Here is a 14,901-nt window from a genome sequence, read left to right as displayed (position 1 = left end):
ACAATTTCAACAATTTTTTCAAATATGTTTTAATTGGTTTGCTAACCAGGATTTAACTTAATAAATATAGTAAAATTGTTTTCTGAATTATTAAGATCATGGCCTAATGGATTCCCGATTATTCAATCACTATAAGGAGGTACATGTGGTATATTTTTTCCACAACACTTGATTTAGATTTTAAACTGGCAATTGTTGAAACATTGGAACAACTACACTAGATGTTGGTTGCTCCAAATGATTGTAATGCTTGACCATATGACAAACTGTCAAATAAAGAAATTTTGAATAAATTCAGTCCTTCCTCTTTTTTTTCTACTACTGGATTACTTTACACTACCCGATAAATATTTGCAGTTGTAACATCTTCCATCTATATACGAGCTTATTTGACCAACTTTTTATAACTTGGTAGCAGAATTTGATTTTGCTATCCTCCAGTTCAAGTGCTAACGTGCCCACTACACTTTATATTTATGATAATACTAACGTAGGCCACATATAAAGTGTACCAATATGGGTTTGTGTAACTGTGCATTAGGACGCAATGTATGTTACTGTATTGTCGTTACCTTTCAACGATGCGAGGGGTTCTGCTCTTAAAAGGAAGCCTTAAAACCAGTACGATGGAAAAGGAAATAGAGAAAGGAAACAAAAAATGAAATTGCGTATCATCCACTGGCTATGAGTGGAATTATCTATCTCACAAGCAAGCTAAGCCACAAAAGATTGCAAAACAGATTTTTTTACGATGTGATATGGCTACGCAAATGATTAATATTGTATATAATAGCTCAGAATTCGTTGCTTATAAAAAAGGTACGAAAGCGAATTAGAAAAATTGATTTTTAATTGGTATGTTGTCGGGTATAAGAACAAATGAATTTTTCGAACAAAGTGACTTTCTAATTTTTCGATGGATACATACTATAATTTATAACCTATTAAATATTACATAAAAATTTTTTTATACTATTTTATGGTTGTCTCAACGTCCAATATATAAATCATTTTTTAAAAACAACTTTTTCATCGTAACAGCATGGAATGTTCAGGAATTTTCAAGTACGCATGTGGTTATATAAATATTTTAGAATAAATAAAAAATACTTGTTAATAAATTTTTCGTATAGAATATGCTTGAATTAAAAAAAATATATATAGATGAAAATGTTATTTTTCTTTCAAAACAAATGGTTGTAGAAGAAATATTTTTTAAAAGGAGATGATAAAGATAAAATATTTTTCAGGTATGTCGAAATCTATAATTTTACTCCGGTAGTTGAAGAATAAGAGAAAGATAAATAAGGAAATTTCTGCCTCTTGCAAGGAAATCGTAATCGCTTACAAAAAGTTAGTCTTATTATTGGAAAAATTGTTTTGTCTAACTAAGGCGTTGGCTTTAATTGTTATAAGGTAGTGTAAGAAAATAAATCGAATTTGTTTTACATTTTTGCTTGTAACTCCTTTTTTTCTTAACTGTTAAGAAAAAGTATAGAAGAAAAATTGTTCGTAATAAAATTTCCTATTAATAACGTCCTTCCAATTGTTCAGAAATTTATTTGGTGCAGTGTTATCTTACAAGGAAGCGTGAAATTTTCTGTTATTAAAATCAATTGTTATGTGTTCGTCATTTTTTCATTATTGATAAAAATGATCAAAAATTCGGCCACTCAGCCTTTATGGATAATTTTGCAGTTTCTTCATTTATTGTATTAAATATGTTGTGAACAAAATTTTTTGTTTACTTTACTTCTTAGTCATGTCCAAGAGTGCATTACGCATGAAGTTGATTACTCACTTACCACTCACAGACGTCAAAAGATAAGTCCTTATTAATTATCTTATCTTACTAATATATAGAGCAAAGTAGCTAAAACCGTTGTAATAGCTTATCGCAAAAACCACTCAACTATTCTAGCTAAAATTTTGCACACTGATTATTGACACTTCCTAGATAGTTTTAGTATAGCTTTCGGCTTAAAAAAATTAATAACAATAGCAATAAATAAGCTTAAAGTTTTGCAAAAATACGTTAGCTTTTCACGTTAGTTCAGTTGAATCCGCTAGGTGGCATGGACGTCAAATCGAAACAACCTGCAATAAAATAAAATAAGCGTGATTATAATAGGCCCAAGCATCGCGGCAATGTCCACAGACGTTCACCGGTAGTATATTATGAATAAAGTTGTAAGTCGTACAGCTGGGTATCCCGGCTACTGACAACACTCTTCTACAATGAACAAACGACCTACGTCTAATTTCACCCTAGAACCTCCACGATTGACGAGTGCCACGAATATAAAAATGTTCTAACCGATACCGTCTCGGGCGGAATACCAGAAGACGTGTCTGGCCAGAGCACTACCTGCTCCAACTCTTTAGAGTTTTGAGGCCGATCAACTATCTGGCCTGGTGACGTCAGATAATTTTTTATTACACATGTAAACCAGGGGAAACAGCCCTGAGGAGTACTGACAGCTACAACGGCCTTCTTCTCAGTGGTCGTCCCAAGTTCCAAAGGCATACTCACAGAGAAGATATTCTCCAGGCCCACTTTCCCGACTAACGATGAGCGGTTGGTTATCCGGGGAACGACCTGAAGACGAAATATTCTTTGGTCAGCGGCGTACCCCCCCCCCCCTAGTATGGTCTCAGTACACAGAGACTCAAAAGATAAGAGTCAAGCTACCCACAGCTGGCTCTCTATCATCAAGAATAATAATAAGGAATAACTGGAAATTTCACCACTGGCCTTTTTCAGGGCTATTATGAGTATTTACGTTCCCTACTTGATCATCAATCTCATTGGTCCTCTTCAGGACCACCTTGGTTTAAATTACCTTGCCAAAAAATACATTTCTACTGCCGTTTCCGGAAACGATTCGTCGACTAAAAAACTATGTAAAGCTGGCCTACCAGAGCAGATTTTCCTACAACAGCAAGCCAGGGACAACAACCCTGAAAAGTTTGGGCAGCCACAACGGCCTCCTAGAAGTTCGTCGCAACGGCATACTCACAGAATAGGTATTCTCCAGGCACACTAATAGAAATATATATTTATTTATGTGTGCACAAATAATTTATAAATAATAATAGCAGATTACCTATGAAACAAAAAAAATTCAATGTGTCTAAAAATTCAATATTTATAATTGTTTGTTATTGTAATAACTAAAATGATGATAATAATTTATAAAGTGTGAATAATTATAAAAAAAACTTTAAAATATGCTAATTTGCTTTTAACATATTATCTCAGAAGCATCGTGCAAAAATCAATTCCTTTTTTTAGTATGCAGAAAACTATTTACGTTTATAAGGAATGGGTAACATTTCTCTACATGCAATTTTGATGGAACGATAAGTATTTGTTTGATTGGAAAAATCAGTTATTGTTAAAAAACTGTGTTAAAAGTTTAAAAAAAACAACTATTTCTCATAGCATCACAGTTCTTTGTATTCCTAAAAAAATGCGTTGGAATTTTGGATCTAGCTTTTTTTACGCTTTGTGCGGGTAAACGAATTTTTGAATATTTACTGCTAATTTTCTATCATTTTTATCAATATTTAAAAATCTACAAATACATCAAGATTTATTGTCAAATCAGGAAATTTTGCGCTTTTTTTGCAACATAATATTACAAATAACAAATTTTGAAGAATTAGAAGGATCTAAATCAATAGAAAAATTTACTGCGAACATTCTTCTTTCATACTTTTTTTAACTGACCGATAGAAAAGGAGTTAGAAACCAAAACGTAAAACAGACTAGTTTATTTTTACAATTTATTTGATAAAGATTAGATCTGACATCCTGTTGGACAAAATAATTTTTTCCAACAATGAAACTATATAAGTAAGCAATTAAATCAAGTTCCTTGCAGGTGGAAGAAATTTCCTTGTTATATGATTCAACAAACAGGGTATTTGTTTATTCCCTTACTAGTGATGTCTATATCGAGTAACATATGACTCCAGCATCACATCTGACCTCATAACTATTTGTTAACACATAGAAAACCATGGCACTCGTCGTGAAATATAAATAAAATTTCACAAAATGTACAAAAAATTTTCTGCTGACAAAAACCTTTGGCGACATAAGAATAAAAATGAAACAAATATTTTTAACTACCAAAGTTAACGGCGAGAGAAAAAAAATAAGCATGAGCAACCGGCTTGCGTGCACTCGATTCCCATGATATTGGCCCTGATGCGAGTCAATGACTCTGGACCGTTTAATCGACTCTTGAACCGGGCTACATGCACTTTGTCAGAGAATTTTTTCAAGGTAACTCGGTTGTTGCACCACATTTAAGAAATCTCTTGAATATCGAACAAAAGGTTTAATGTGCTAGTACAATAAAAAAAAGCTCCAATGCACCTCCCAGCTATTTGAAAAAGTATGTTAAAATCAGGAAAAAGGAAAAAAAACTAAAGAACGAGTAAAGAAATAAAAAAAGCGAGAGTATCGTCAATCGGCATGGTTCAGTACAATACCCTTTTAAATCGAATATTCACCCAAGGTTTTCTCGCCTCGAAGTATCTCTTTCTCTTGCTGGCCATACGATGCATGCCGATATATACATATACACTCACACACACACACCATTTTTCGACAACAGCAACGTGATTATATAAGATAAACTCGGAGTAAACAAAAGCTCAGACAGCTCGAGAGATTTGCTTATACCTTTGTATACCCTGAAACGAAAGGGAGAGACACGCGGAGACTGGATGATGCATTTGCATAGAATGATAAGAGGTACTAAAAAGGACGGAAAGTGAAAGGGAAGGAACCAAAGGATACGTATACATAAAGGAAAGAAAGAGGGGTGGGAGAGTGTGAGAAGACAATGGTAATCGAGTAAACTGAAGTTTCTATTTATTTTGTTCTTTTACTTGTTGTGAAAATGAATCTTTTTCTTTTTATTTACTATTTTAAAAACGTACATGAACGAAGGTTAGTAAAAGATCTGAGTGCACTGGAAACGATTATGAAAATGGGAAAAGTCATCAATTTTATTGATGGTTTACTGTGGATTTTCCAAAATTTATTAGTTTTAACTGTTAGTTATTTTAGAATATACTTCTTAGGCTATGCCAAAAAACCCGTTTTTGTTCTTGTTTTTATCTCTACTTCAGTGATCTACAATCATCCGAAACCGTTTATCTTTGAAGGCCTACATATTTATTTTAACAAAGTCTCTCTCTCTCTACGGATATTCATTCAAATTGGTCTACATCTTCTAGACACATATTATTGTAAGTGAATTTTTTTTCACAAATTAATCAATCATACCTTGTCAAACCAAAACATGGGAACGGGAAGGTGAACAAGGAGAAAAAGAAGGCGAGAGAGAGAGAGAGAGAGAAGTGTCTATAAAAACAATTTTCAGATAAAAACTGAGCTTCCAGCCGATTTTAACGATTAAACGAAGGACGCAAAGTTTATTCACCGGCAAGAGAAGTATACATTTTTTATTTCAGCAATACATCGACCTCAGCACACACCGACGCGAGAGGAATTCGACGCCTGCGGTACTTTGCGGGCTTGTACCTTTCAAATATTGGCTGAACGTCAGCGTCATCCAGCACTATCCAAGGGTATATCTATATCACGTTCGCGTTCTTACTCTCGTCAAGTACACGTTTGGCCTCGCCTCGACTTCAATTTATTACAGTCATCTTGTTTCAGATACGTATGCGAATAGGGCCTTTCTCTCTAATTTTTTTCCCTACAAGGTATTTTTTTTTTTTTTTTTTTTTTATCATCCTGATTAGCCGTTTTCAATGACTTTTTGTAGTATCAAACACCTACGATTATAACGCCGGTAATTGTTTACCGATTTTAATCGTATTTACGTTTATGTATACCAATGTGACAACTTTTTGAACGTTGTTTGGACTTTTATTTACTTGTCATAAATTTTTGAAGTGTAATAAAATTGTACGTACTCCGATGTTTGGAATAGGTTTAAAGTAAATCAAACAAGTAAGTGTTTGCACCTCTTGCATTTACTTATTATTCCGATTGAAATATTGGGTGTGATAAATTTTACAACATATACCAATATAATATTATAATGTGGATTGATCACTTAAAATGAAAATCACATACTTACAACTGATTGGTGAAACAGTATTTAGTTTGAAAATCCTTATAACTGATTTATTAATCGATCAATTTTAGTCCTTACGAATAGGTATTCCTGTAAGTATCTCTATTTAGTAGCAACATTAGAACAAAAACCAGAATGCAATTCATTTACAAATATAATGTATCTATTATTATAAGTTGGAATGTCTTGAGTGATATAATGTTTAATGCTTCATCACCGATAAGATCACATTTACTTGTGAAGAATTGAAGCTGATCCTAAAAGACAACATTATAAAGTTTGTGAAGGTTATCGATATAATTTTTCCATGATACGTTCAAAGAGTCACGTTACTGCTTCGAAAGACACTTAAGAACAATAATTTCCACTCATAATTACCTAAACTTCTCTCGATAAAAGCTATTATTATCATCTCATGTTATTAAAACATAAAAAAAAAAAAAAAAAAATGATGCAACAAGTGCAATTATGAGGTTAGTAATCCGAAAAGGAATTTTAAACATTGAGGGGATAAAAAATGAGAAAATCGAAAAGTGTATTGTAAGTATCCTAACCTCATCACTTGTTTCAACAGCATTGCTCTACTTATTATTTTTCTAATAACTCCCCTCTCGATCGATGTCATTTTTGTTCCACAGGATCATTTTTCTATTATTTATTACCTTTTTTCTGAATCTATTACCTCCATCCTCCTTTTTTGTACATTTTGATACTTTTCTTTACGTCACGTAGATATTTTTGTTCATCTAATTTTTTTTAACACCATATAGGTTTGCTGTTGCAACATATTTTTTTCAATTCCAAAAGTTATCTTTATCCGTTGCTTCATCATAAATACTCAAAATTATCTATGTGAATACAAAAAAATCAATGAATAGAAATAATAAAAAAATGATTTTATTCACTGTTAAAACCCCAACATTTTCCAACTGGGAAATGGGCAGTATTGAAATTATTTTTGTTATTTCCAGTCGTTATTATAAGACTCGTACCAGCAAGTAATTTTCTCAAACTCACATGATAACGACGTAAAATTTTAAAAGTACCCAGTACATTGGTTGTAATTAGCACCTTTCCGATTTTACTCGAGAACACATCTTCGTCATAAAACATAATTTCAGATCTCCACCCAAGTGTTCCTCTTCATCCCGATTTCGCTTTCGTTGTCTAGCACATCTACATTGCTGCTCTCATTATCTTTAATCTCAGGTTTTATTAAGGTCAGGCCATTGTAAACAATAATTTATGTACCTTAATCCACCATCAATCGGCATAAGAACCTGCGTTAATGTCAGGTTTATCTACTGAGACCCTTCCAACTAAGATGGTAACTAGCAACTGCAGCCATGATATTATCGTGCGTCTTGTTCCTACTTAATAAATCTGCACAACGTTTAATAGTATCTCTAGACAAGAGTGTAACCATATACTTGCATTCGTACGTAATGCATGTGTTGATTTTTTTATGAACTTGGCGAAAATGGCTATGGAGATTGATTTTCAGTCTTTTGACACATATTTCTCAGGGAACAAAAATTATTACATCCTAATACATCTAAGATAATAAATTATACAAGTGAGACAGTTACTTCCTGGATACATAAAATTATATAACTAGTATAAGCACACATGTTTACAAACAAAAGGTATATATCAGTAAATGACATTTTGAGTATTTCATCTTTGTTATGTCTCTAACATAGAAAAGAGTTGCCAAACAGAAGATAGTAGCTTATTCATTGTGACTGATGTAATTTTTCGACCAGAAACGAATGTCTTGAAGCAACACATTTTTTTGTACTCCAATGTTTCTATATTACTGAACATTGAAACTAGATTTCCTTAGAATACTTTATATTACTTACAAAATTTCGTTCACTATTCTATGATTAATCACTGCTGCAAAAATAATTTAATATAAAATATATTTTTATAACCGTACGGTTTAATTAAAACGTTAAGGTGCAGTTATTTTAAAATGAAAGTTTACAATACAATTTCTAAATCGTATTTTCAAAGCTTGCAGTGAAATTTAGGATATGGTTACTTTTAAACCTTTCTAATCTGATGGTAATAGGGAGTGTAAAAATCGTCCACAAACAATAGACTAGGAAATCACGTAACGGAGACACTTAGCGACTCCAACCATTACCAGTATACCAACTACGACGATGAGGACAGAGTTCACGATGAATTAGGCTTTGCAGTGAAATTGAAAAGTTAATGACGTGAAACGTCGGAGATCAGAGAAGCGGATCGAAGTAGGATGTAGGTGAAAAAGAACGGCCTGTGGCTTGAGCGAGCCTTTAAGATTTGGATCGTGTCACGTTTTCGGGTTTTAGGGGATATGGGGGCTGTTGCGAGTGATAACGTCTTTTCATTACGTTTAAAGACCCTTATTTTACTCATTTGTTATTCTTTTTTACTTTTTCACTGATTTAACTAAGCATTTTTCTTTAATTACTATTTCTTTTTTTCTTTGTCTTGAGAATTTTGAACTCGTTGGTAAGGAAAAAGCTGCTTTAATACTGTTCATTTACACATTTTTGTATTGTTCTAACCATACATTGTTATCTACATGGTATTAACAATGATTAATAAGATAATACAAAATACTTAATCGTAGACATCATACCAATGTTTGTTTAATTACTTATCTAAAAATTGTTTTCAATTACCTTATTGTATGCTTAGTGTTTGAGAACTTTCACATATGCTATTTTATGTCAAATAATTAAATAAATCCACAGTATTGAACTGTAGATCAATGTTGATAGATTCAGGAAGTAGCTACTTTTTTGAACTGTAAAAATAAACTTGGCACTACCCATTCCCTGTCCTTTTGTTTTTCCGTGCAAATCATTACACAGCAATGATGCTTCTTGAGAAGCCGCTTTCTCTGTCATTGTCCTAATGAGATTGAGAAAAAAAACCGAAGATCTATTGATTGAAGATATCCCAACTGCTGGAGGAGATTTGCCCCTTTCAACTAATGCTTCTACTGTTGTCGTCGTCATCACCGTTAAACTAGTAATGTATCACAAGTACACTCATCAAAATTTTTTTGTTGAATAGTTAAATTTCGATGCTCAAAGAATTTGAAAATTATTTGTTTTCTTTTTATAAGAAAATCTTTTTTCTTATGCAGAAAGAGTAAGGTAATCTATTACAACTTTAAAGAAAATGTTGATTTGGATGTTTGTTCAACACTAAGTAGTGCCAATTTAAGTTTTCTTCAATGATAATTCAATGACATTGTTGACAATCAATATTTATTGACTACAAGGAAAGACAATGCAGTATCTGAGGTCCTTATCAACTGGGGCCACCATAAAACTCGAGTTAACGTCGTTCATGCACAGAAACAGGCAGGCAATTAATTCTATTGGCAAAGGGAGGGCTTTTCCCACGTTGTTAGGGGATCGAAGTCTCTCTCTCCTGTTTTTTTTTTTTTTTTTTTTTTTTTTTTTTTTTCCTCTCTTTGTCGAAGGAAACTGTTCAACAGGACAGCCAGGCGCCAAAAGAGGCGAACTCTCGCGCGTTCTTTTTCCTCCCCCACCTAGTGGCGACTCCCTACTTCTCCTCTATACCTCTTCCTCCCTGACCTCTCTCTTAACTACCACCGTCTTGTGTTGCGCACCAGCAAGATTTCAACTAACCAGTTTGCTTCTTTAATGAGGGCCAAATCACTTAGATCGCCTGGCTCCTCTTTTTAGGCACAATAGCTATACAGAAAGGACCTGTGTTTTTACTTGAGCAAACAATGTTAACAGACAGGGCATTTCATGAAAAATGCATATGCTATTACATAGAACTACTTTATTATATCTAAAAAAAATTCGATTACATAAGCGATATATTTCTATAATAGCTTCATGTTCCCAATATACGAATAAAATGAACCATAATTCGTAATACTTTCTTGAAATAAAGAAAACTTACTAATCTAATAACTTTAATGATAAAAAAGTTTTCTAAGCTCTAGCTTTTCAAAACAATATACTATATTTTTTGTACACATTCTAGAAAAACTATAGATTTTTAGAAAACAATTTTATGAACTGTTTGTGAGAAAAAAAAGCTAAAAGCTTCATATTTCTAAACTAAAGAATATATTAAAAACTTTTGCTATACATTCAACATAAAGCTTTCTCAAGATTTACGTTCCCAATATTTTCTTTGAAAACACATGTGTGTTTTAATTATACTTGTCCAGTTAATCTAATATACAGGTTTAATTTTCAACCATAAGATTGTAAGCCTGAGAAAGAATTGTTAGTTAGTTATTCATGATAGATATTGAAATTAAATATACTAAAAATTCACAAACAAATATACTAACAATAATAAGGTTCAATGCTTAGACACTGATTCTCTAGTTTTCAGTCAAAATTAACTCTCCTTATTAAGGGGGCTCCTACGACTACTGCTGAGGTCAAAGACAAACAAAAAATGAAGTTTTGTTTTTCAATAAGCAAATGTGTCTGAAAATCATTATGATATTTTTAATAACGTATGAAGTGGGAAAAATGATATTTATGTGTGCAGTTTAACTTTGTACGAAAAATTAATTATTGTTTTGACCAGTCTAGTGCATACGAGGGTACACCACCAGACCAGACCACCTGTGTTGGTGTAGTATAGCGATGTAATATATAGGTATATGGTATATATATATGTCGTGAACAAGTACGTCTGCTACCCACGTGACCTCCTGACCTCCCGGACACTGTTTATTTATTTCCATCACAAATATCTCGCTAAAATGGTCCTTTATCCACAATTTTTAATACAGCATATTACAGAGGAAGACTTCATCTACAAAACGTATACATTCAGTCTGCTGGGACTTTTAATTTAGGTTTATTATAAACGAAAAAAAATTGTTTTTCACGCTGCCCCATAGGAACACGTGCTAATAGTTACAACTTTGAGCTCGGATTTCTCAAAATTTTGACCCATTCGAAATATAATTTAGACCACCATTAAATTCAGTAGACTTTTATTTACAAGAAATAATATATCTCTGTTTGGGGACTTTCGCGAAGGAGCCCCCTTAAGTAGTTTTTAACAAATCTATTTAGCTACACCTTTCATGGGTAAAAATTGAAGCTATAGCGTGACAACTATTGTCTGTTTTCTGTACACTACGAAATGCTGACATTTTCATCAGTTTTTGTAAGCTATATTCTATTTTTAATAACATTATGTGGCTTGTAGAAAATATTGATAATTTCAAGAACACTTAAAACAAAATAGGTAGACTGTAGAATAATCAATATGTTATTGAAAACAAAGTAAGACTTACATCGAGTTAAGGTACATGAAATAATTTTGTTTTTATGAAAGTAGCCAGTGAACCAGTTTGTTACAGAAATCTTGGTCACTGTTTATTTTTATTTATTTTTTTTTTCATAGATAAATATTGAAAGATACAAGAACTTAAACTATTTTTTAACACAAATTGAAGATACTAACAGAAAAATTTGTTAAAAATTTTTTTACCATGAGATTTAAAATAGAGAGTGCACAAAAAAAAAAGAACAAATACCCAGTAGAATGACTTTAGATACCAAAAATAGAGACCGTCAAAGTTTGAAGTAACATCACATTGTACAATAGTTGAGTTTAAAATGTCTCTACAATTAGAAAGTCACTTTGTTAAGGATTTTATGAAGGTAAAATCATTGCAGTAGACTGATGAAGTCTGTCGAGTCATTGCTTGACTAAGTTCTGAGGTGTACGGTTGATAGACTGGAGTTCAATACTTCTTTACTACGAGGAGTATATGTTCCCAGTATGTGATAAGTATAGTGATCCATTGTCGATAAGCTTAGAAAGTTGAGAGAATTTAATAAAGACTTCTACGGGGAGTCCAAGTGTGAAAGTTGACGATCAGATCACTCAGACGACTTTTCACATAAGCAGCACTGGTAAGATTTCTGTCTTTGTATGTTTTTTATGATTAAATTACAAACAAGCCTTAAAAACTTAAGAGATACCTTGGATTTATGAATTCTTGCAGGAGTTGTTTATTTCTTAACTTGATAGAGAGTTTTATACCTATAGTCATTACTTGCATGTGTGCACTGATGGTGTTTCTCTTATTTAGATGTCGAGTTTCATGGTTTGGCATGGTTGAGTAAAGCGCTTTGATTGATAGGTGCGTTCTTATTTGCAGTAGTATTTCGAAGCATGGTACTAAGATCTTTAGAAAATGGTTGGGGAATTTACTGCACAGTTATCTTAGCAAATGTGTGTCTGCTGTGGTGATGATACTCAAGGGTTACCTTTTTTGCAGATTAATGGAATTGGATGTTCCACAGATATACCATCCAGCAATCTTATTACAGTTACTAAATATTATCATTCGGGCCTGTATTTATATATATCAGTATGTTTTTACTCTTCTAAAGGACTTGGTAGTACAGATTTTAAGAAATGAGACCTGGGCTTACGTTTATTGGAATTAGGTCAAACTTCTTCTTCGGAAATAATTTGTTTTTAGTAAGTTAATTCCATGCGTAGAGATGGATACTTTTTGAGTGGCAAGATTAATTCAGCATTTTTCAATCTACGCATTAATTTTAATCATTATTTAGTATTGTTTAGTCGTAAATGACAATTAATACATAAACAAATAACGCAACTCCTTGTAGCCCAGAAAGTATTCCATTCATGAGTAATTTATCCCGAATTTCTGTAACATATAGTAAGAAATAAGGTGTCTTTCTTGTTTTGTAACTTGATTCTTTAAAATCTATGACTAATAACCATGTTTTATTTCCCTGTGTTTTTAGTTGCATATGACGTAAAAACCTCAAATGATTCAATCAAGGAAGATTTTGTTGTTTTTGCTAGTTAAATTTGCATATTTTAACTTAAGAACAAAAGATTCTGTACTGTTATTCTGGGAATTCGATACCTTATGTCGTTAAGGTCTATAAAAAAATCAGGTATAAACCACGTAAAGTGTTTTTTCGCAGAAGAGATTTATCTGTTCAAAGGTGTTGATAAGTTTGGAGTTAATTTCCACTAGTTTTATAATGGAATCCCAATATACTTGTTAATTTAGTTTTTAAAACACCGAGTTTCATGATATTTAGTTTTGAACCGGTGTTCATCGAGAATCTGAGTCTATCATCCCGTAGGTTGGAACTTTTGAAAATGAATGTTGGGGTGGTAAATTTACTAGCCCCACTAAGAGTGATAATAACTCAGATTTAGGTATCTCTAATTTTGGTTGTTACGCATATTTAGCTTCGAGACTATTGATTGAGGCTCAATTTGGAGGTCCAACCCCTTCCGGGGTAAGCCCCAAACAAAAATAATGGCAAAACGCGTGCCAACCTCTGGAAAATTCAGTGGATTCGTGCGATTAATTTGTAAAGTAACTGGACGTAAAAAATGTGTGTGCTGAAAACGTATAGTGTGTAAAATTACTGGCAATAAATGTAGGGTGGGGACCACGCTGCATGTGTGTTGAGGGTCTCACGCATTGAATGCTGATTTTTTATCTCTGCATGTATACAACAGTAAAATGACGTTCGAGCGTTTTCCACTATTGCTGGAGGACTGTAGCCAAAATTAGTTTTTAAGATAAAAATACGGCTTTAAAGAATTGTATCCCTGACTTTAAAACAGCTCTATAAATTATTCCACCTATTCCAAAGATGCAAGGAGAACTACATTTAATATTTCTTTAAAACCGTATAAAGGATCACTTCAACTGGAATGGCTTGTATGCTCACTTACAAACACCTTAAATGCATGTACATTATAAAGATATGGGCATGAAAAGGTGAGCCCAGAGAAAGAGAGAGAGAGAGAGAGAGAGGGAGATCGAGCGAAAGTAGCTATCACGCCTTCACTAATGCGAAAGGGAGATTTGAAAATCAGCTTGCACGCTGCGCAAGGACGACGACTGGCATCCCCTCCTCTTACCTTCCTTGTACCCTTTCTCCATTTATCTTTCGTCGTGCTTCATGCCTATCTGTCAGTCTTTCTTTCTTTCCACCTTTACTTTACAGCAGAGCTGCTCATGATCTGTTTACGCAGTCGAGAAGATAAAGAAAGCTCGACTCTGATTCGCTACAGAGTTTTTCAGGACTGCCTTTTCTGTAGAAGATAAACAGAAAACCACACAGGTTAAGCTTTAAGGAAAAAATTTTATACATCTTTTTAACAATTTCAAAATTTTATCAGAGAGACTATACCCATCATGCATTTTCCATATATCTTGAACTAGCAAGCACGTTACCAGGAACATAAAATCATTCAAGACATCATCTTCAATGTATCCAATTTTAATGTCTAAATTGCATCATTGGCAATGGCGATTTTCAGTTGCTTTTTACTACGGAAAACTAATTATAATCGTTTTCTTGAACACGTAACTTGCTGTTCCAATTCGAATTAGCCGTACAACATACTTAAAATATAGATTGAACTACTGCAAATAATAATGACATAAAAATTTAATTTAATTCCTCGCTTACAATGAATTTTAATGGCATTCACGTGTAGTTTTTAGACAATTTGTAGTCAGTGATTATATTTTAGTTTTAACTAGTAGATAAATTACGGTTCAATGCAGCAAATTTGTTTCATGCAATAAAATGTTCATATTTTTACACTAAAGTGTGAAATTTAATGAAGAAAAATTGCATGTAACGCGTCAACAAAACGTAAACCTTAGTTTAAACCAAGACCTTTTATTTTTCTTAAAACATACGATATTAGTTCCACAATTAAAATCTTTACAACTGAACAACAT

The sequence above is a fragment of the Copidosoma floridanum genome, unplaced genomic scaffold (assembly GCF_036245765.1).
Source record: "Copidosoma floridanum isolate Cflo_tuat_1 unplaced genomic scaffold, Cflo_Japanese_pri ptg000007l, whole genome shotgun sequence".
In the NCBI taxonomy this organism is placed as follows: Eukaryota; Metazoa; Arthropoda; class Insecta; order Hymenoptera; family Encyrtidae; genus Copidosoma; species Copidosoma floridanum.
This window is presented reverse-complemented; position numbering follows the sequence as displayed.